The sequence below is a fragment of the Carettochelys insculpta genome, chromosome 1, assembly GCF_033958435.1.
Source record: "Carettochelys insculpta isolate YL-2023 chromosome 1, ASM3395843v1, whole genome shotgun sequence".
Taxonomy (NCBI): domain Eukaryota; kingdom Metazoa; phylum Chordata; order Testudines; family Carettochelyidae; genus Carettochelys; species Carettochelys insculpta.
Window position 1 is genome coordinate 102,535,581 of NC_134137.1, and position 24,707 is coordinate 102,560,287.

The window sequence follows — 24,707 nt, forward strand, 5'->3', positions numbered from 1 at the left end:
ATTTTAGCTGGCACTGCTGTGGCTAAGATTTTTGTCAGCATTTTCCATCCTAGATCTATATTTTAGGAATTCTTCCCCAAGTTATTTCTTATTTCTTCCTAATGGTTACAATGGCAGGAAAAGCAGTAAATACTTTTGACTGCATAAGGGAATGTTGGCAGGGCACATATCTTACATTCCATATAAAAGTGGCACTAGGTTCTTTTCTACAGGAAATATTTGTGTCCCATAAAAGCTGAGAAACATAACAATAAAATTTCTCTATCAAAAATAACTCAACCCTATCCTCTGAAATTGTACACTGCTAATGAAGCACATGTTCTGGTCATGCCACATGTGAGCAACCTGACTACAACTGATGGTATTTACAGCACTTCGAAGTTAGAAGCTTTGAAATTTGTGCAGCTGCCATTATGCTAATGAGGGCACCACATATGCACAGCAGCGCCTCATTGATATTCCCAGTCGATGTCATTTCCATGCCCTCTTCAAAGAAGGGGGCTAGTGTAGAAGCAGCATATGGCTTATTTGGAAATAGGTGCTATTACCTGTTTTAAAATCACCTGTTATGAAATAGGTGCTCTTCCTCATGAAATTAGGCTTACCAATTTCAAAATAGGAGAGTTGCTAATTTGAATGTACTTTGGAATAGTGGTTGCATCATGTAGACACTAGGTTAATTATTTCAAAATAACTTTGCTGTGTACACCTATCCTTAGTGAGTGGTGTGGGGGGGGCATGTTAGATCATCCAGTACCTTCTTTCACCTAAGGCTTGTTTCTTACTGTACATATTCTCATGTTTTGATCAAACTAGTTTCATCATGACTGGATTTTCACCACTTCTCTCAGAGACACTTCCACATTCTAATATACTGCATCTCACTACCTGTAAGTTCTTCCTACATTTTATCATCTTTGTATCCCATTAATTAAATAGTGGATGTGCACAAGACATAAAATAATTTTCCCTATTTAATGTTTATTGTATTTAGGTGTGTTTAGATTAATTTCCTCCATCCTTATCTTCCACTATACACCTATTTTATCCTTTTTAGGAGCTGAGTTAAAGCCCACTGAAATTTCCTCCATCCTTATCTTCCACTATACACCTATTTTATCCTTTTTAGGAGCTGAGTTAAAGCCCACTGAAATTATACTCTTCATTAATTTCAGTGAGCTTTGAATCAAGCTATATTCTTTATCATGTAGCTGAAGGGGGTTTATATTATTGTTATTTTTGGCTCCCTCTGCCCCGTGATTTGTCAATATCTTTCGGTGCTATGGTATCTAGGCCAGCCACATGGAGTCCAATGACAACAGAGCCGTAAAGACAAGTAGCCAATACCACTTTCCAGGATGTACAGTCCAAACTCATTTAATGGCCTTTTCTGCTGCCGTATTGCATAAGGGTCCTGTTCAATTTACTGTTGTGCTATTGGCCTTCAGTCTTCCTCACCTCCTGTAAGTTTGTACGTGTTAAATTATTGTTCCTGCAATGGAGAATCACCCTCTTGACAACATAACTGACATTTTTCTGGAATCAGAGTTCCATAATCTTGTCCCTAGTGTTTAATGTATAAGATGGCTGCTGCTTGGGTGCTCGTCTGGGAATGGTGAATCACGGCCACTGGGAGCTGCAGATAGGGTGACGTGCCTGCAGGTGATTTACATTGAAAAAGTTGCAAAGCCTGACAGCAGATTATCCTGAAGGACTGTGTGCCAAAAATTGCCAACCCCTGAAATTCAATATCCAAATTATCCAGATCCAATGGATTTTACTAGAGTCTGCACCATTGACATCTCGAGAGTATCAAGTCTGTAATATTCCCTACATTTTAGGACAAATAACAACAAACTACTATCAGAAAAATTTACTTCAATGAATGGCAAATTTCAGGGTTTTAATGTCTTCCACTGCAAAGCACTATTTAATGTGCAGTGGTTCCCATTAAAAGTCAGCTCTTGTCAACAGTTACCATACATTGGTTACTGAGATTCCTTATTTCTCCTTATATTTAGAATAGGAAATAAGTATAGCTATCACATGGTAGCTGTTAACAAATCTTGATCTTTAACTGTACCAGTGCACATTTTATTATTTTACTGTATCTTCTGGAGATTTCTCACAAAAATTTGATAACTGTTAGACAGTAATGTATTTTTTCAGAATAGTTTTTTTTTTAATATTTTTATCCTAAGTTGCGTAACTATGAACTATTTCCCAAAGTACTTTGCATTTGTGTTAATCTTTATTTTGGAAACTACAAACAGATCACATATTAATAAAACTTGGTATGTGTATTCAGAACCAGTCAGAGGCAATGGCTGTGTTGAATAACTAGTTGAATAACTAGTGTCTTGCACAGATAGACATTTATATCTGAAGATGTCAATATCTGAGTCAATATCTCTGTCGCTATTCAATATCCATGGATAGACCTCATGTTCCGCAGGGCTTTATTCCTAACAGCCACTGTGGCCAATGGAGAGGAGAGTTATTCTGTAGCACCTGGGAACCAGCACACTGTATCGACAGCAACTTCCAGGAGCACAGCTGCACTGCCCCCAGCCGTGATATCTGTACTGGGCAAAGCAGCCGTACTGCCCAGAGGAGCTGCTAGTGCAGGTCACTGGTTTCCAGGCATGAGCGGGTAAGGCTTCTCTCTTCTGGCTGCAATGGCTCTTGGGATTAGAGCTCCATGGATCAAAATGTTTACCTGCAGATATCTGCATCCACAGATTGAAACGTCTGTCTGCTCAGGGATCTAGTTATAATTGCCCACTGTTTATTTTTAGGGATATTTGGGTAATTTGTCACAGATCTCTTTGGGGTCATCAAAATATGTAGAAAGCCATATAAGAAAAGGATGAACAGTTTAAGATAACTTCTGTGAAATCTTTTGTCTGGTGTAAGCATATAGGGTATAAATATGAGAAAATTCTAGCACAGGATTATGGAAGAGAATAAAAATGAAAACTGCTAGTCTGTTCTCCAGTTTGTGTGAAATATTAACACTCTCTCTATTTCACTGATTACCCTGTATAAAAATGCTTGAGACAAGTTATTTGATGTGTCATCAATAAAAAAATAGAAGCCATTGATAGCAGTATTCTGCTTGTGCTACACCTTCAAAAGAAAAAATTACAGTAACTACGTATTTATCTGTGTTTTCCACTGAACACTGGGGATTGTCCAGGGGGGATTATCTGGACTAGTCAGGGGGTCTGTCACCTCCTCCCTTGAAACTATGTATTCTTTATGGCTCTGTTACTATAGGCTCGAGCACAGGTTGGTAACTTTCAGCATGTGGCCTATCAGGATAATCTGGCTGGCTGCAGGATACTTTGTTTTTTCTGACATCTGCAGCCACAGCTCATTGCACCTCCCAGTGGCTGTGTTTCACAGTTTCTGGTCAATGTAATCTGTGGAAAGTGGCATGGGCCCCAGAAATGTGCTGGTGGCAGCTTCCTACAGCTCCCATGGGCTAGGAATGGCAAACCACAGCTCCTGTAAGCTTCAGGGATCTCTGCGTGTTTACATGTATGGCTCTAAAGCAGGGGACATAACCTGTACACTTAGCAACCCTACCATAACGGTTCTTGTATCACTCTGCACAGAGTAACTAGAGTGGTGGAACCTAGGGTGAGGCCTTTAGGCTTGTGGGCTGGATACCTGTTGAAATCTGAACAATTGCCTTAATGCCTTCCCTTCTTAAAGGCAGTTCCAATGTTCACAGACAGCTCTCCTCCTTTGAGCCTCTCTCTCAGATGTGGATTAAAAACTTCAGATTCAAGCCTCCTTCTAAAAGGCTTCCCCTCCTGCTTTTTCTTTCTCCTGGCATAGTGATTTGTGGTCATTTTAGGAGGAGAGAGAATCTATCTTAATACGTTTCCATTAACCCTAATTGTCCATCAGTGTCTTCCTGGATTGTACAATGCTAAGTGCTTTATAGTTCATCTCTTCTCTTTAGGGAGGCAGTCCCTTTTTGCCTGCCTGACCACCCCTTTTGTCTGAACGGAGGTAATTACAATATTGTATGCACGTGCACACACGTGTAACCCCATTTGGGGTTTAGAAAGCACAGCCCCCTTAAAACCTTGTTCTGAGGAGAGGCTTACAGGGAAAGTAACTTACTGTGCCGAGCACAGACAGGTGACTGCTGAGATGCAATTCTAGTATAAAAATTGGGTGGCTGGAATCGATGTGTCTGTGCTCAGCTTACCCGGCTGTCCTTACTGAAGAAAGTCAATGGAAGCAACTCTCAGGTCAACCTCCCTTACTCCTCTCATCCTACGAGGAGTACAGGAGGTGGCTGTGACCCCTGAGAGGTAGATTTCATGCGTGCCTACCAGCTGCATGAAATCAAACGCTGGAAGATTAACCCTGAGTGGGTCGATCTTCTGGGTTAGTGTAGATGTCTGTGTATGCATGCATACACATACTTATTCATCTGACCATCCCAAACAAAAGGGCTTGCAATGAACTGGCCCTCATTTAATGCAAGAGCTAAGAACCCAGCCCAAAGCTTGGGAAGGATAGAGTGGCTGACTGGGAATGCCCCGGGACAGAAACTAGGATCAGGCCAATGTTAGGGAAGAAACACATGAGAAGGACAAAATGGAGCCAGACCTACTTGTGCTGTTGCCAGAGGTGGACGTAAGGCAGCTCGCTAGGCCAAGAGCTGGCTGGGGTGCTCCACGGCAGGTGGATATGTGCTACATGGCTTGCGGTGCACTCTCCCAGTTGAACTTCTGAAGCTCCTGGGACATGCCTGCCGCAGGCTGGCTCTGGTGGCCCCATGTGCCACTGTATGAAGCAGGCACTGTGAAAGGCACTGGCTGGAGGTGTGTTGTTGTGGGTAGGGGGGTGCATGTTCTCAGCCAGGCTGCTGGTGCATCCATGCCTGTCCTGCTGCCCCTCCTTTTACTGGATGCTGGGCAGTGTACATGCAGTCCCTGGAGTGCCCTGCTCCCAGTAGCTGCTGGGAAAAGTCTAAGGAAAAGTAGTGGTAGGCCAGGGGATCTCTCATTTGCCTGCAGCAGTGCCCGCCCGTCAGCAGCCCATAGCTCCCTTGGCATCATACAGGAGCAATGGGGCAGGGATCCACCCACCATCCAGCTAAGGTAACCCAGCAGCAGCCCCATCCTGCTTCCTTGAGCTCCTGCCACAACCAGCCTCCTGCTCTGACTCCTTCACTTTCCCCACACCCCTCAGCCTCTTGCCCCAATTGCTGCAACCCCCACCCACAATCCTCTGTCCAGAGCCTCCCCTCTCATACCAGCAGCCCCCTGCCCTAAAGTTGCAAACACTCACTAGCCTCCTGCACTGACTCCTGAGCCTCCTCTCACACACACACACACACACCAGCCCCCACTGACATACCTTACTATACACCACACATATTTCTTACAGGTGCTGTATTTCATCCCCCTTCAACTCTCTGCCCTAAGCCCATGGGGCCTACAGTAGGACCATACCGGTAGGAAATTTAATGTACTCTCACTCCTGGCTGTTGCTCAGAGTTGCACAGGACTGTGAGTACTAGGTCTAGTGATTTTGCACTGAGAATAAGGAGAAATGCTGCAAGAAGTGAAGTGGAGAGATTATTGCTTAGCATGGCTTTGCAGAGAGCAGCAGAAAAGGTTATCAGAGGGCTTTGAGGAAAGTTCACTAGCACCAAAGACAGCAAGGATCACCCACAACTCACTCCCAGACTAAAACTGCTCAAGGTTCCTGAACTATGAATGTAGACACACTGCTTGGTGTCTTCCCACACACTGTGGTACCACTCGGCCTGTGGCTTTACTTAGATGTAACCCTGTATTAACGGTCCCCCTCTCTTCCTGTTCTGCTTTTCTCCATGCAGCTGTCTGTAAATAAATCTTTTCCTTCCTGTTTTCACTCTGCTATTCTGGTGGATTTGCATGTGTCTGCATGCATGTTCTTATGGATTGGAATAGGTGCCCTTGGGGTGACTGCGAGTTTCTCTGCTACATTCCTGTTCACGCCTTTTTTTAGCTAGAGCCATCTGCACAACAGACTTCGTTTTGGCCATGAGGGTGCTTTTGTTACACATACATGAATGCACACATACATTCATAGCCTTTCCCAGTGATCAGCATGTGCAGAACATTACAGGTATTCATAAAAGCCTTTGCTGGATGTATCTTTGTGTAGTTGATTCAGTTGCTTTCTTTTTTGCTTTGAGGTTCAGCCCCCCCCGCTCCCATTTTCCCTTGTAGGCATTTGGCCCTTTATGATCATACCAAGCAGAGTAAAACAAATTGTTTCAGAGCACCCCACAGCATGCAAAATGTTTCCCAGGAAGAAATGAAAACATAGTTTTTGCCAAAGGGGCATACAGTTTGACTACCTCGACACTGGAAGCATCTGTTGACAGTAATGTTTGTTGACAGAGTTGGGTCGCCAGAAATGCTGTCGACAGAGTGCATCTATGCACGAAAGCAGATCGAAAGAGCAAGCCCCTCTGTCAACAGAGAGCAGCCAGACTGCCCTGCCCTCTGTCGCCAGAATGGCTGACCAGAAGCTCTGCAAACAGGGCTGCCCTGTGAAACGGAAGCCCCCTCTGTCAACGCAAGTGTCTACACTGCACTTCTGTCAACAGAACTCTCTAGTGTAGACACAGCCTTTATGTTCACACGTAGCACAAGTGAAGGTCATAGATTGTCATGGAGTTCAGAGGTCCCCATGCACTGCACCCTGGCCGCAGGCAGGAGTGACTGTCACTCAGCAGGTAGAATAGGAAGTTTCTTAGGCAACAGAGGCCCAGTTTCTTACAGAAGAGTCAGCGCAGCAGTCAGAGACAGTCATTCCAACCCATACTGGGGAGAGGAGCCCAAGGGGTGCCCCTCTGGGGTGTAGCTTCCCCCTCGCCCGGCAGGCTGCCTTCCAGCTCCCTCTCCCCTCCAGCTTCTAACTGCCGCCTCCGATTCCAAACCAGCTCGGCTCCTCCCTCCTATTTGTTCAGGGCAGAGGTGTTACCTGCCAGCCTAGGTTATAGCCCCAGGGTCATCCTTAGCCACTGGTAGCTGCTCTGCTTGTCTTACACACATCCAGCCTGAGTCTCACACATGCACTCCCCCGACTCCATCACACAGATAGAGAGACAAATACAGAAAATGCGAGGAAAAGGTTAAAATTCACATAGTTGACAAGGCAATAGGAAGAGGTGTTTTATTGCCCCTAAAGGAAACACTATAGCCTTGCCATTCCCTGCACAATCATCCCCTAGAGAGGACCTGGCTGAATCAGATGGGGCACCTATGTTATAGGTTTTAGTGAACTATCTAGAAGACTTAGCTGAATGAAATGCTATCTGGATGCTGAGTAGGTTGACTTGAGCCCAATTAGATCTGCCTGCTGCTGCACCAGCAGTAGGTTGGGCCTAATTTAGGTTTATCTCAGCAAAAGGCAGGATCAGTGCATTGAATAAACTGGGCCTGAAAGTTCTAAGAAAATGTACATGCTATTTTGAGAAGTGACTTGAATATGTCATTTCTATGTTGCCTCTCACATTATAAAACTGCATGTAAGAATTGCACAGAAACACTTTTCCCATGCTTTGTTTTCAACGTTTGTTAAAGCAGAACTCTTCCAATAAACCCAGACATGTACTGTGGTGTTTAAAGAAGAGCGTCCTTTGAGCTCCCTTTCTGTGGTTCTTCCACTCATGTGTAGATGTTGCCACATTTATTAAACTCCAGGGATGAGGTGGGCTTTTTTGTTTGTTTGTTTGTGTTTTTAAGGAAGGATTTGCATAACTTGAAAGTAGGTTAACCTACAGGAGCAGCGTAGGAAAATCCTCAAAATGAGTGGTTGGTTGGTCAGTTTAATCTATTTTAAATATTCAGGGACACTTTAAAATAATTACTTTTAAAATACACAAGTGTGCACTTTATCCCACATTAATTCTTGATGTAATATAATAATTGAGTGTAATTATTTCAGTGATAACCTTGGACCTTAGTACATGCACACGTGTGTGTTCAGGTATAGATATTAACATCATTTTCATTAATCCATTCACTTCTGGGACCCTTGTGTTATCCTTCAAGATGAAAGGTGACTCAAATGTCACCATTCTGTGGAGGGATGTGGTGAACTGTCCTGTTTGTATATAGACTATTGTGCTTGAAAATAACTTCACATAATTTTAATGTCTTTCCCTAAATTTTCTATACTTCTTGTATTTCTACAGTATTAGTATGCATTTATTGCTGCTTGTTAGTAAGTGTGTTAGAATTATTTAATGAGATAGCCAAACAAACTGCTGTGTAATCTGTTAATATTGGCATTTACAATGTAATTGAGATAAAGTGTTTGAAAATGAATGTCTTATAGTTTTATGTCTAATTAGTTTCTGCTGATTACCACAAACACTTGAAAATGTAATAGCAAAACAGAATAACTAAAATCATAAAATGAGCCCCTGGTGTCCATAACAGATAGGTAAATTATATTCTCTTAGTTCATCTGGTTCTCTGTTGTTCTTTGATGGAAATATGTTAGCTATAATATCAGACCTGAATTTAGATATTCCAGACTTTTCCTACTGGTCCATCGTGAATCAGAGAAATTATTTTATGGAAACAACAAGGTTGCAATGTGATTAATAAATACTGACAATTGTAACAGTGAGCCAGCAGATAATTTTCATGCTAAGTTATTTGTATGTCAAAAGCTGGGGTGGTGGCGACTCCAATCTTAGCCCCATTTCTGGGGGTATTATCAGAGGTGGATCATTCTGTGAAGCGTAGAATTAATAAATCATAGAATTAGAAGGGACTTTGTGATGTTGTATAATCTAATCCCCTGCCATCATGGCAGGATTAAGTATCATCTAGACCAGAATGGGCAATAATTTTTGCTCTTCCCTGGTCTTTTTCCAATTTGTCTACATCTTTCTTGAAATGTGGCACCCAGAGCTGGACACAATACTCCAACTGAGGCCTATGGAAGGCTTAAACTGAAAGCTCATGCAGATTCTAAAAGCGTGCGCTGAGCAGCCCATGAACAACTAACAGAAAGAAGCCCATCGCCAGAACAATCAAAATGTAAAAAAGAATTAATTCTGTGCAAGATTATGGACTTTGTATGTGTGTAACTTTACCAAGCTGCAAGCTCCATTTAGAAGATGTCTATTGTCAAGGGACCTTTACGTTAGACATTAAGAGGAGCTTCGTAACTGAAATGATAGTTAATCACTGGAAGAAATTACCATAGGGAAGTCATGGAATTTCTGTCATGGAAATTTTTAACTGCTTAGACAAACCTATGTCAGAGATGCTCTAAGTAATGCTTAGTCCTGCCTCAGTGTAGGGGATTGGACCAAATCATGTCTTTAGGTTCATTGCAGTCCTACACTTCTGACTCTCTCTTGTCATTGCAAGTATATTGGATGGAAATTCCAACTAGGGTAGGAGTGACAACCTAACAAAAAATTGGTTGTTAAAGCTGGATGACCCTACATTTAAAAAGTAGTTTCCATTTACAAAAGACTGTTCCCCAGAGAAGAGATTGCCTATTGAGACTCTTGGAAGGACTTAGTAGATACTGGTTCTGGGAGTCCCTTGGCAAGAGACTTTAACAGAAGGTTTAACAGAACATATTCTGCTCTTCAGGCTGCCTCTTAAACCTTTTTTCACCAGCTTGAGTGCTACAGCAATATAGCACTCATAACCACCAATGTGCACACGCACGCACACACACACAGAGAGGCATTTTGTACCAACTTCCCCATGCTGCTTCTTGAGAGAGTTAAGCTGTAACAGAGAAGGCTTAGATTGTGAGGTGGAGCTCTGGAGGCAATCTTTGTGGGGATTCTGAGAGATTGGAACTGGTTGCCGGAGCTAGGCAGTTGGGCCATATGGGCGCAGCCATAGTTCGTTCAAACTCTGGAGGTTTAAAACACCTGGGGACCCAGTCACTATGATTACCTTTCAACAGCCTGGCAAGTGGCCAACAAAGTGTGCTTGACCAGATCTCGGACAAATACTGCATGTGTTTATTTTAGGCAGCCTTGGGGGGCCTTGATCATATCTACTGAAATGGAAATTTAAAGCTCTCTGGCCTCAAGTGTCAGTGACACTTGAGCCTATAGGATCTCACAACATTTCCAAAGGGACTTGAGAAAATGTTGAAAGATAAAGTGGCACATTGATCTCTGCAGGTCATAACATATGAGAAGCCCCATACTGGGTCAGGCCAACAGTCCATCTAGCCCAGTATCTTTTCTTCTAACAGTTACCAGTGCTAGATGAATGAATGAACTGAACAGGTAATCATTGAATGATCCCTCTTCTGTCACCTATTGCCAGCTTTTGGCCAACAGAGAACTACAGGACTCCATGGAAGAGGAATAATTGCCCAAGACAATTATGCCATTTGGCTAAGAGGAAGTAGCAGAGAGGTAGCCATGTTAGTCTGTATCTTTGAGAACAACAAGAAGTCTTGTGGCACCTTATAGACTAACAGATATTTTGGAGCATAAGCTTTCATGGGCAAAGACCCAGTTGCTCATTGCTGCTGTAAAAATAGGTCCAAAGTACTTTGTGAATGACTGAGAGTTGCTGATATACAATTTCCTCTTTAAATACTGGGGCTTGAATTCTCGCTGTGGTCAGAAGATTGTCTCTTATTGTTATTAGTATTGTCCCTGTGCCATGCTTCAGTGAGAAAAGTGTGATATGTTCAATATGGTCAGTAAGGGGTGGTAAAATTTGCTATCACCGCCTTGATAACTCTACCCCAAAAGTAGGAGGCTGAAGACAGGGTAGAAAACATTGAGAAATTTAGTGTCAAGTGTGGGGTACCATTTTTTGTTTGGTTTTTGGTTTTTGGTTTGGTTTGTTCTGTTTTGTTTTAGAACCACATCCTTCTTGTCATGGATGGAGACAGTACTCGGGTTTTCTATTGACCCGCCTTATTAACAGATATTGGGACTCTACACGACAGTCTAGACTGATTCCTGTTAACTCTTTGTGGCAAACATAGCTTGTAAACTCCACCTGGGATATGTGGGAGGTGAAAATTGGGGTTTAGGGCTCATAGAGAAAGCTGAGAGGAAGTCCAGCTTGGTAGAAAGCTTAGGTTGATACTTACCTTGTGATAGGTCCCCTGATAGTAAAAGAAACAACTTGAGGAAAAAGGCTGAGTTTGGGATTTTATCCAAAACGTGTAATTTGTGTTCTGTACCTGAATGAGGGTAAGGATACTGCTTTTTTCCACTGGAGGTATTGTTTATTTTGATTTATATTTGGTGCAGTTATTTTTTGTAGTGTCTCCTAAGGAATAAGAAACATGAATGTAGTAGCAGTGTCACCTTTCAAACCCTTTCAAACCTCCCTTATTTGGTTGTACTAACGTCGCTTATGGAAGGTGGATGAGCACACCTGTTAAGTCTGGTATCTGATTAAAATATATTAAAATTTGCTTTCCATTGCAATTGTTGAATAGTAATACAAAATGTATCACCATAAAAGCATACTCTATAGTTTTCACATATTTGCAAGTTACAAGGGAATACATTTAAAATTAGAAGTGTGCATGGAAAAATAACAATTTATGTGCCCAGCTCTTCTGTGTAAGTAACTGTTATCCTTGGGGCTTAAATCTGATAGTATACTATACAACTGGTAACTTTCCAGGTCTCTGGTGACTTTTATAGTACACAATGGAATCCTTCCAATGGAAGGACTGGAGATGATGATGCCTGTAGAGTTGTCATTTTGTGGGTGAGCAGACTGAGTGAGCACTGCAATTTGTATAGTGGAGGTGCTGAGAACCATTGAAACAAAATGTAAACCCTGTATGAAATGGAAGCCACTTGAAGAGGTGGGGTGCAGCAGCACCCCTAGTTCCAGCACCTGTGGGTTGGATTGTGAGTACTTGCTTGCTTTGGGACAGGTTGTTCAAGCTTCCACGAGGAGAGTGAAGATAGAAAAGGATTAGAGAGGTTTTTTTTCTCCATCTGTAATTAATCTTTCCCTCAGCCCATCTGGAGACAATGTGCCTTCGATTTAATTATTAATTTTGAGGAAAGAGGGTTTTTCTCCTCCATTCAAGAGGTACATCTGGATTTTTTCCCTCCAGCTGTAGCCAGTTGGCTCTCTAATAACATGACTCTACAAAGGAAATTCATACAAACCCGGTTGAGGCTAGAAAGCTGTTCTTTCTAAGGCAAGGAGAGAATTTGCCATAGTGCACAAGTCAAACACGCTTCGCAGCCAGCCGTTGAACCAGCCAATAAAATGAAGGTTGAAACATACATCCCATTATAAGTCTCATTTTTGACACCCTATCTTGGCAAACATAGCCAGTGTCACTAATTTGATATTATGTCAAGGTAAATTTGCTTCGGGAAAGCAGAACTGTGCAAACATTGCAAGAACAGTTCTGTGTGTAGAAATATGAGATTTTTAACTGACGTTTTTGTGTGTGTCTCCTTCTAGAAGTTCTTCTTTGACAAGGCTATATCCAACTTTCTTGCTGGAAGGGATATGAAGAAAAGTATCAAACTAGGAGTAAATATGGTAGCATAATTCCTGTTCTCTCCCATCCTACTCCAGTACAGTAACCCCTTGCTTAAAGCTGTTGTTACATTTCTGAAAAATGCTACTTTAAGGCTACGTCTACACGTGCACGCTACATCGAAATAGCTTATTTCGATGAATAGCGTCTACATGTCCTCCAGGGCTGGCAACGTTGACGTTCAACGTCGACGTTGGACAGCACCACATCGAAATAGGTGCTGCAAAGGAACGTCTACACGCCAAAGTAGCACACATCAAAATAAGGGTGCCAGGCACAGCTGCAGACAGGGTCACAGGGCAGACTCAACAGCAAGTTGCTCCCTTAAAGGGCCCCTCCTAGACACACTTGCACTAAACAACACAAGATACTAGTTGCAGACCCTGTGCATGCAGCATGGATCCCCAGCTGCAGCAGCAGCAGCCAGAAGCCCTGGGCTACAGGCTGCTGCACACGGTGACCATAGAGCCCCGCAGGGGCTGGAGAGAGAGCGTCTCTCAACCCCCCAGCTGATGGCCACCATGGAGGACCCTGCTATTTCGATGTTGCGGGACGCGGATTGTCTACACGTTCCTTACTTCGACGTTGAACGTCGAAGTAGGGTGCTATTCCCATCCCCTCATGGGGTTAGCGACTTCGATGTCTCGCTGCCTAACGTCGATTTCAACTTCGAAATAGCGCCCAACACGTGTAGACATGATGGGCGCTATTTCGAAGTTGCCGCTGCTACTTCGAAATAGCATGCACGTGTAGACACGGCTTAAGTGAACAAGAAGTAGGAGTGGGTAGATGTGTAGACTCCAGAACTTTTCACTCTTTTGTTTTTGAGTGTAGTTGGCTGTGTTTACACTAGCTCCCAAATTCGAAGGGAGCATGGTAAGTAGGGTGTCGGGAGGTTACCAATGAAGTGCTGCGGTGCATATGCAGCACTTCATAAAGTTAATTATCCCCCCACAGCAACTTTGAAGAGGCAAACTTCTAAGTGCTGGCTTGCTTGAAGCCATGGCTAATGCAATGATAATTCAAAGTGCTCAGGCTACTTCAAAGTCCCTTTACTCCTCAAAATTTTGAGCTCAGGCACTTCAAAGTACCGGCAGATTAGTCATGACCACACAAAAGCTGGCACTTAGAAGTTGCTGCAGGGAGAATTAGCTTAATGAAGTGCTGCATATGCACCATAGTGCTGTCTTAGTAATCTTCCGACACCCTACTTACCATACTCCCTTTGAAGCTGGGAGCTAGTGTAGACACAGCCATTATGTAACAAATATGTACTTTTGTAAGTTGCACTTTCATGCTAAAGACTGCAGTATACAGTATATGTATACAGTGTATGTATATGAAGTGAATTGAAAACAGTATTTCTTTTTTTTATAGTGCAGTTTTTAATTTGAAATAAAAATAATACAAAAAGAGCACTACACACTTTGTGTTCTATGGTGTAATTGAAGTCAGTTTTTTTGAAAACATAGAAAACATCCAAAGTATTTCAGAAATTAGAATAGCTATGTCATTTAACAGCATGATTAAAACTCTGTTTAATCACAGTTATTTTTAATCCCAATTAATTTTAGAGTTAATTATGTGAGTTAACTACAATTAATTGACAGTTCTAATATTTACCTGATGCTCAGGAAGAGTCTTCCTACATCTAAAGCCCTAGGTAGTTGGCAAAATAACGTAATTTTTCCCAGTGATTACCCAACCTATGCTCCATTGTGGATTGAGAACAACTGATGCATCCAATCATCATTGGTCTCATATTTAATTGATTATCATTTGGCAAATGTTGGTAATATCTGCAAAGTTAGGTCTCTGTCTGTGATCGACTTGTGGATGTCAATGTGTAGCTGTTTCAGATAAGCTTTAGAAAATTTATTTTGAGGAACTCCTTTTTACAGATTGATAGCCTTCTCTCCCCATTAAATTTTTATGAATTCACCCTTTCCCCAAAATGAAGAGATCAGTTTTAAAGAAGAACAAACCACGTGGATGTCATGCAGGATGCTGAGTAAAATAATATAAAACAAAAACAAAACAAAATTAAAAAACCCAAGGGAATTTTCAGTAACAGATCTTGAGATATAATTTTTTTCAGGTTAAAGGGAGAATTGATTGGTAGGCTTGGAAAATGGAAGTTGAAAAGCACTTATTTCCTGAAGATCTATGCAGTAAATGTTGGAATGGAAGGAGAAGCAGTTGAACACTTCCAAAAGTGAAGGAGTATATGGAACACTTTATTGTTGTCGCATGGTTTAGCTAGGACCTCCAACATATGTTCTGAGTGGCAATGATTTGGCACCAGTTATACTTTTTAATCTATCTCAGAATGTAAATTCACACATATATCGCTCCTTCCATAACACCCTTCTTTAGTAACATTAACTTCCATACAATAAATATTAATAGGCAGGTGCGCAGCCATTTGCAATTGCGAGACTGCTCATTAGCATGAAGCTGCCGGCAGGACATCTCCATATAGACTCAGCTTCTGTGGGGTAACTCAATGCTGAACCTCATTCTAACAAATAATGAGCTGATCATTGATTTAAAATGTAGCAGTTGCTGAGGTACCAGTGCTTGTGCATTCATTTTGTTTACTTCATTAAAATGGAAATTTGGAACCGAGCAATTACATGTGTATTTGGAACATTTACAGGAGCTAATTTTCCACTGCTGACAGCGATTGTTAGCATACAAGACTGAGAGCATAATTTAATATTGGGACTTTCGAGAACTTCCTACTGAATGACAAACAATCTGCTATATATTTTTAGAGAGTTTGTATGTTTGATCCGGAACTCCTTCCACTCAGTTAGAGCTAGGTTCACTACCTTTGGTATGCGGTTTGCTCTTATCATCCCTTAAAGCAACATAAGGGTTTAGTAGTGCCCGAAAAATGGGACATGCCTAAAATTGGATTGTTTCTCATAAAACCAAATAGAAAAGGGATAGAATCACCAAATCAAGTATGGTCCTCAAAATTGACATAGCTGACTAAATGTTGAAAGAGAATGAAACAAGGTAAGCCAGAGACACAGGACGAACCTGGAATAGGATTGCTTCTTAATAAAACTTACAGAAAAGAAATAAAATGGAAAAATTTAGAGTAATGCTTGGTTTTTGGCACAGCTAAATCAATGATTAAGGTTTGAAAACCAGAAGAAAATGTTATTGGAAACCATATATACTATAGACCTTCTTTGTAAATACATAATGAAAAATGAGAGTTTATAGGTATGAAGAAAAATACACTTTATGGAACAAAGAGTTTTTGAAGAAATTTGAAATAAAAATTAACTTAATAAAATAACACTATTTTAAAAATACAATAATTTAAACAAAGCATGTACATTTTCTTTTATTCCCCCAAGAAAAATTAATTGGGTGAAGGACCCAAGGAACACTGGATAAAGCTGCTAGTTCCACATATATGAAAAAAACTAGGCTGGGAGAAAATTTATCCTGGTTAAAAGGAGATCTGGAAGTGGTTATAAAATATAACGGAGGAAAGAAATTGCAGTAAGTGTGTTTGAAGGTTTATTTTTAAAGTAGGTGACTCAAGGTATCCATGAAATATCAGTGGTCAATATGGTTAAAAAGAATAGGAAGGCATTTTTAAAACACATTAAAAGCCCAGGTCAGGTATGGGTCCATTGCTAGGAGCAGGTGGTAAAATGATGAATAGTGATACAGGAAAGGCAGAAATCTTCATTATATATTTCTGTTCTGTATTTGGGATAAAGCAATGTCAGGCATTCACCCCATATGAAGTGGATGAAAAATGTTTTTTGTCTAATATGCAACAACAAAAGATATGAGGCAGCAACAGCTAAAATTAAACTTTTTTGATAAATCAGTCCAGTTAGGTAAGGAATAATTTGGGGCAAAATCTGTACCATGAATATTAATTTTTAAAAATCTTGAAAAACTCCAAAGAACTGGAATAGTGCCAGAGTGGTTCAATTTTTATAAGGGATAATGTGAGAACTACGGACCTTATTAGTTTGACGTTGATCTGGGGTGAAATAATGAAACTGATAATTTACTATTCATGAGAGAACTCTGCACACAGTATTTTAAAAATCTGTACACTTTATTTTCAGTAACTGAACATGGAGCATGGCAAGAGGGAAGATAAACCAGGGGTTCCACAGAGATGGGTGCTGATCCTACACCCACCCCTGCACTCTCTCTGGGAACTGACTTGGTGGTGAGGCTGCAACTGATCCAGATATAGTGCCAAGGCTGGGTCTGCCATGCAGAAATACTCTGGAGCCCTGTTTTGTCCATGCCAGGTGCAGCAGGTATGGGACAGACAGGCACAAACAGGCAGTGTGCAAGTGTGGTGAGGCTCAGTAGCAGGGAGATGGGGGGAGGTATTCAAATGTGAAGTGAGAGGGTTCTCTATGGAACCATCTGGGTGCAGACAGCTCAGTGGGGGATCCAGATGCTGGGAGATGTGGATGAATGGAGGAGTTCCAGGTACAGTCGCATTGGACTCTTAAGGGGGTTCCAGGTGAAGGTTGGTGCACTTGACCTCCTGCAACCAGACCTCCCAACCACTGAGCTCCCTGCACCTACACCACCTTCACCACATTGTCCCTTATAAAAATTTAACCTTTCTGGCATTATTCTGGTCCAATCTATCCTTCAACTTATAACTGATCAGATGTATTCAGTGCTTTTTTCCCCTTTCTCTAGAGCATCAGACTGGCCACAGCGCAAGACATGAGAGGGATGGACCAGAGAGGTGGCATGTAGAATCTTGCTTATGTATTTAGCATCAAACTTTGAAATTTGGTGTCAGGAAGGATTTTTTCCAGGTCAGAACAGAAAACACATACCTAGCACAAGTGGACTAAAAAGTCATAATAATAATGATGTGGATAAAATGAGAATCACTATGATCTTGAATGAAAAAATCTATGGGAGAATTCTATTTATGATAACTCCATATCTGATCTCTGTCCTTGCCTTCAAAAGAAGCCTGCACTACACCTGTAAAAGCCAAGCCTGAGAGCTTAAATTCACAGTTTTGGGTAGAAGACACTGGTTACATAACAGTAATCCAAACCTAGTGACCATCCTTTGTCTTGTGATTGCAGAATGGTTTCTTACAACATGTGTTAACTTCTGATGCTAAACAATCTGTTCCATTTTGCATTTAGCTCAGACATTAACAATACATTCCCTAGACCTGAAGGAGAGTTCTCTATAAAATCAAAATCTTGTTTCTTTTATAACAGAAGTTGGTCCAGTAAAACATATTACATCTGTACCTTATTGAAACCCAGTGCACTAAGTTTATCTAGAGTTCCAATGCAGACATTTTTTAATGGCATTACTGATTGAATCACTTTCCCACTATTACTACACTATCACTTGCAACTTGATCTTATTTATTTATATTGGCCTTTTTCCTATACATAGAATTGGTGAAAAACATGCCTTACAGTGGAAAGTCTTCCTAAAGTAGCGGTTACTCAGAGTAAAACTGCTTCCCAGAGCTAGACCAGCAGTTTTTTAACTTTTTTCATTGGAAGATACCAGTTAGTTGTAATTAAAACTTTTAATGGGGAAGTGTTGGCTTTTGTATGTTTTTGACTCAAATATTTGGGGAAAAATGGAAATTTTCAAATTGTTTTAATATTTTTGACAGGAGAAGTTCTGCTTTTCTTATTCAAAATGGCATGCCTGAGAATTATTGCAAGCTAATTCGTACAAATGCATTAAAATGGTCAAAATGGATATAGTCTGAAATATTGAACACACGGGCTACATCTACACTAGCACACTATGTTAAAGTAGCCTATTTTGAAGTAAGAACATTGAAATAGGCTACCTTGACACGTATCGTCTACATGTCCTCCAGGGCTGGTGCCGTCGATGTTCAACGTCGAAGTAGCGACAGGGAACGTCGAAAGGAGCCACCCCGGCAGGAAATGTGGAGCGTCCACACACACACACACAGACACATGCTCTCCATTGAAATAAGGGGCCAGGAAAGCCTGCAGACGGGGTCACGGGCTGGACTAGCCCTTCTGGAGCAACAGCAAGCCGCTCCCTTAAAGGGCCCCTCCCAGACACACTAGGCCTGCACAGCGCAAGGTCTGTAGAGCCGACAACCAGTTGCAGACCCCCCATGCACACAGCATGAACCCCCAGCTGCAGCAGCAGCAGCAGCCAGAAGCCCTGGGCTAAGGGCTGCTGCACATGGCAACCACAGAGCCCCACCTGGGCTGGGCAGAGTGTCTCTCAACCCCTCAGCTGATGGCCGCCATGGAGGACCCCGCTATTTCAATGTAGTGGGACGCGGATCGTCTACACATGCCCTACTTTGACGTTGAATGTTGAAGTAGGGCACTATTCCCATCTTTAGATAGGAATAGTGATTTCGACGTTTCGTTGCCTTATATCGATTTCAACATCGAAATAGCTCACGGATCGTGTAGACGTGACGCGTGCTATTTTGATGTTGTGCCAGTTACTTCAAAGTAGCCGGCTAGTGTACATGCACCCTCAATGTTTCAATTAATCTAAAGAAAAATCTGTAGAAAAATATGGTTGTGACTTTTCAAATTTTCAACTTTTCTTGCTAGTCTGGGATGGGGAATTTTTTTTATGCATAGCTCAAATTTAGTCAGGGCAGTAAAACCATTTCCTGCTCACCTTCTGCAGTAGCAGCAGACCCATTTATCCATAACTCATTTGTTATAAGCCTTATCCTTGGGGAAATTGGCTGGTGACTCATCTCTCCCTCAATCTAGCTTTTCATTGCTGCTGAAAAGATGTCTCCAAAGAGACTTCACAAGATAATGTTTTCTCTAGGGGAAGGGAAATGTGGTCCCTTGCTTAGAACTTTGAATTCTGTCTGTTTCTCATCTCTTATATCCAACCCAGCAGAAATGCAGCAGCTTGGTTGAGTTGAGGGTCCCTGTGCAGAAATTCAGGATTTAACCTTGAAGTGATATCTGTCACCTGCTTATTTTGACTACACTTGCAATTTGATATTTAATGTTCAAGAGCTCAAATAATTAATCTGATATATTTTCTATGCACAAAATAGTAAAGTACAGGAAAGAAAGAGCTAATAACTGTAAATGGGGAATCATCCAATGATTTGTCTGATTACAGCGGGGTCTGGAAATGGTTCTGGGCATGATACTATTTTACATTTTTATCTAAGACCTGGAAGAAAACATAATCTCACAAATAAAGTTTGCAGATGACACACAAATTGGGGGATGGTAAATAAAGAGAAAAAGTCTTAATAAGTTTAAACATATACATCTAGGAACAAATGTCTTAATATGGCTAAAGGTACACATCTAGATATACATCTAGGAACAAAGAATGTAGACCATATTACAGAGTAGAGGAGCATATACTTGGAAAAAAAGGTCTGCAAAAGATATGAGAGTCATAAGCTACGTCTACACGTGAAGCCTACATCAAAGTAGCTTATTTCGATGTAGCGACATCAAAATAGGCTATTTCGATGAATAATGTCTACACATCCTCCAGGGCTGGCAACGTCGACGTTCAACATCGATGTTGCGCAGCACCACATTGAAATAGGCAATGTGAGGGAACGTCTACACGCCAAAGTAGCACACATCGAAATAAGGGTGCCAGGCACAGCTACAGACAGGGTCACAGGGCGGACTCAACAGCAAGCCGCTCCCTTAAAGGGCCCCTCCCAGACACACTTGCACTAAACAACACAAGATCCACAGAGCTGACAACTGGTTGCAGACCCTGTGCAGGCAGCATGGATCCCCAGCTGCTGCAGCAGCAGCAGCCAGAAGCCCTGGGCTAAGGGCTGCTGCACACGGTGACCGTAGAGCCCTGCAGGGGCTGGAGAAAGAGCGTCTCTCAACCCCTCAGCTGATGGCCACCATGGCGGACCCCGCTATTTCGATGTTGCGGGACGCAGATCGTCTACACGTGCCCTACTTCGACGTTCAACTTCGAAGTAGGGCGCTATTCCCATCCCCTCATGGGGTTAGCGGCTTCGACGTCTCACCGCCTAACATTGATGTTAACATCGAAATAGCGCCCAACACGTGTAGCTGTGACGGGTGCTATTTCGAAGTTAGTGCTGTTGCTTCGAAGTAGCGTGCACGTGTAGACACGGCTATAGTGGATAAGCAAATGAATCTGAGTTGCTGTATGATGCTATGCCCAAAAGAGCTAATGCAGTCCTGGAACGCATAAATGAGGGTTTCTTGAGTAGGAATAGAGAGGTTATTTTACCTCTGTATTTAGTGATAGTGCAACTGCTGCTGAAACACCTGTGTTCAGTTCCAGTGCCTGATGTTATAGAAAGATCTTTATAAATTGGAGAGGGTTCGGAGAAGCTCCACGGGAATGATTGACTTGTAAGAAATTGTTGACTTATAATGAGAAGCTCAGAGCTCCATCACTTTAGATGAACAAAGAGAAAAGTAAAAGGTAAATTCACTATAGCCTATAAGTACCTCCATGGTAATCAAATGGGTTCTTCAATCTAATGGAAGGTTGGAAGGCTGGAAGCTGAAACGACAAATTGTCTGGAAATAAAACATATATTGTTAATGGTGAGAATAAGTAACCATGGAAAGAACTGACCACAGGTTGTGGTGAATTCTATATCACCGGCTATTTTAAATCAAGATTGAATGCTTTTCTAGAAGACCTATTCTAGGAATTAATTTGGGGAAGTTCTACGACCTGTGGTATACAAGAGGTCAGACAATATGATCACAATGGTTCCTTTTAGTCTTAGAATCTATGAATCTCCCACAATATTCTCATCCATAAGTTAAGGAGGTATGGATAGGATAAATGGACTGTAAGGTGGATAGAAATCTGGCTAAATGGTCAGGCCCATTGGGTACTGATCAATGGTTCAGTGTCTGCTTGGAATTTGTTTTAAGTTGGAGTGCCTCAAGGATCAGTTCTAGGGCCAGTATTGTTCAACATCTTTATTAATGACCTGGCTGAGGGGGTGGATTGCACCCTCAGCAAATTTGTGGATGACACTAAGCTAGGGGGACAGGTCAATACATTGGAAGGCAGGGATAGAGTCCATAGAGACCTAGATAAACTGGAGGATTGGGTCAAAAGTAATCTGATGAGGTTCAGCAAGGACAGTACGAAGTCCTGCACTTGGGACTGAAGAATCGTAAGCATTGTAACAGGCTGGGAACTGACTGGGTAAGTAGCAGTGCAGTAGAAAAGGACTTGGGGATTGCAGTGGATGAGAGGCTGAATGTGAGTCAACCGTGTGCCCTTGTAGCCAAGAAAGCTAGCGGCATATCGGGCTGCAATAGAGGAGCATTTCCAGCAGATCTAGAGAAGTGATTCTTCCCCTCTATTCAGCACTAGTCAGGCCACATCTGGAGTATTGCATCCAGTTCTGGGGACCCTCAGTACAGAAAGGATGTGGGTGCACTAGAGCAGGTCCAGTGGAGAGCAATGAAAATGATTAGGGGGCTGGACCACATGACCTATGAGGAGAGGGTGAGAGACCTGGTCTTATTCAGTTTGCAAAAGAGAAGAGTGATGGCCAATTTGATATCAGCCTTCAACTTCCTGAAGTGGGGCTCTGAAGAGGATGGAGAGAGGCTGTTCTCAGTAGTGACAGATGTCAGAACAAGGAACAATGGTCTGAAGTAACAGATGAGGAGGTGTAGGTTGGATATTAGGAAAAATTATTCTACCAGGAGGGTGGTGAAACACTGGCATGCCTTACCTAGAGAGGTGGTCGAGTCTCCATCCTTTGAGATTTTTAAGTTCCGGCTTGATAAAGTCCTGGATGGGATGATTTAGTTAGCGATGATGCTCCTTTAGGCATTGGGCTTGACTCAGTGACCTCCTGAGGTCCCATCCAGGCCTAACATTCTATGATTCTGTGAATCAGTTCTTCCAGGAAGTGAGTCCTTGCAGCATGTTCAGCTCACTTTTCATAGATTGCTTGTATTTATAGGATGGTTGCTTTCTGTGGGGAGACTTGATAATTCTTCAGATATGTTAAGGGACAATAAAAGAGGACAATGACCAATGTTCTCCATGTCCATTGAAAGTAGAACAAGAAGTAATAGGCAATCTGCAGTGAGAGAGCTTAAACATTAAGAAAAGATTCCTAACTGCAAGAGTAGTTAAGTTTGGATTATCCTTACTAGACCTGCATTTTGATGTTAGAAGGCACTTTATACATCACCAAAGAGCCTACCCACCAGTTCATACCAATTCCTTAATTTATTGTCAAGGAGCTCTCTTATTTGAGTACTAGGCTTCTAGTTCCTGGTCTGTGAAGGGACTATATTAAAGTATTTTGCCTTTGACAGTTTTCCTAGCTACTTATGCCAAATGCTGTCCTGTTCCAGTGTATGGGGTATACCAGTGAACAAGAGTGATCTGCACTGTGGGGAAATACTATACAATTCATCTGGTATAACTGCCAAAATGCATATTTACTGTACTCATACCATATGCTTAATACATATTAATGTGGTGTAGGTAATACATATAACAAACATACATGGGTTAAAATTTGTCAGATCACTGCCTTGGAAAAAAAAATATCCAAAGTAAGTAAACAGTGCTTAGAGTGAAAAATAGAGGGGTAATTTAATTGCCATAAGACTAACTCATGGGAATTTATGGGGAGGAATTGGTAATTTTAAACCATTTTTAAATTATTTGAGTTAAAAAAATCAACTTCAAGAAGACATGGCATACTCACTATTCATTCCCTGTCTATAACAGCGAATGCCTTTTTTATTTTACTACTTCTACTTCAAAAGGATTGAGTTCAATAGGTATCTGTAGGAATTGTGCTCAAATTTATGAGACTTTACCATAAGGAATATACCCAGCTATAGTTCCCATGGCTAATTGTGACTACGTAGTTGAGGCCTAGGTTATGCTAATAGTACTTTGCCAGTAGTACAAGGTTGATGTGGCACTGCCTTGGGGAAGCACTGGAAACATTCTGTGTCAGAGCTCTCCAGTGTGAGACCTTTAAAGTAGGGCTGCCAAATAATGCACATTAATGCCTGCAATTAATGTACGGCAGTATTAATGTGAGAAAAATTTTAATGTGTGTTAATCACAGATGGTTAACTTTAATGACAACCCTAACAGGGTAGTAACAGAGGGAGTTAGTCTGTATCCTAACAAAACAAACCAGCAATCCTGTAGCACTTCAGAGACTAACAAAATAATTTATTATGTGATGAGCTTTCGTGGGACAGACCAACTTCCTGAGATCTATATAATTTCCAGTCCAGGCCCAGATATATAGCCTGATGTTAGCGACACTCAGAGCTCACTGGCTGTGGGTGGCAGCACTGCTTCAGGTAGCGGGGAGCCAGGCAGCCCCACTGGAGGCCCGAGTGGCTTCAGTCTTGCCCCAGAACTTGATGCCTGGACCCAAGACTCCAGAGGAAAAGGCAATTAATGCTAAGAAATACAATATGGCTACATCTACACTTAGAGAAAACTTTGAAATGGCCATGCTAATGGCCATTTCGAAGAATACTAATGAGGCACTGAAATGCATATTCAACACCTCATTAGCATGCTGCTGGCCACAGCACTTCGAAATTGCTGCTTTTCGCTCCCGTGCAGCTCGTCCGGACGAGGGTCCTTTTTGAAAGGACCCTGCCAACTTCAAAATCCCCTTATTCCTATCAGTAGAAGTTGGCAGAGTCCTTTCAAAAAAGGACCGCCATCTGGGCCAGCCATGCGGGAGCAAATAGTGGCAGTTTTGAAGTGCCATGGACAGCGGCATGCTAATGAGGCGCTGAATATGCATTAGCATGGCCATTTCGAAGTTTTCTCTAAGTGTAGACATGGCCTATGAGAGTGGAGGGATATAAGCCATATCCAGATGATGGCACGGGGTATGGTGATTATCCCAAATTCATGAGGGAGACCACTGATATCAGTGTGACCACTCAGCTCTTGGACAAAACTGGGGAGAGACATTGCACTGGCACTTTGTCATGTTTCTCCAGATCCATTTTGATACCCACCCCTCCCCACTGTGTACTCTGCAAAACCATGCACAATCACTTGCTCCTCTTCCTTGGCTTCATGCTGGTTATGTTTTTTCTGAGAGAAATGTACCCATCCTACAGGCCTGTGGAACCAAAGCAGTATCA

General features: G+C 42.0%; 1 protein-coding gene across 1 annotated transcript in view; it reads left to right on the forward strand.

Moving 5' to 3' along the window:
• GPC5 (glypican 5) overlaps window positions 1-24,707 on the forward strand; it is a 1,026,336-nt gene that overhangs the window by 458,293 nt on the left and 543,336 nt on the right. The gene's annotated exons all lie outside the window — the stretch shown is intronic.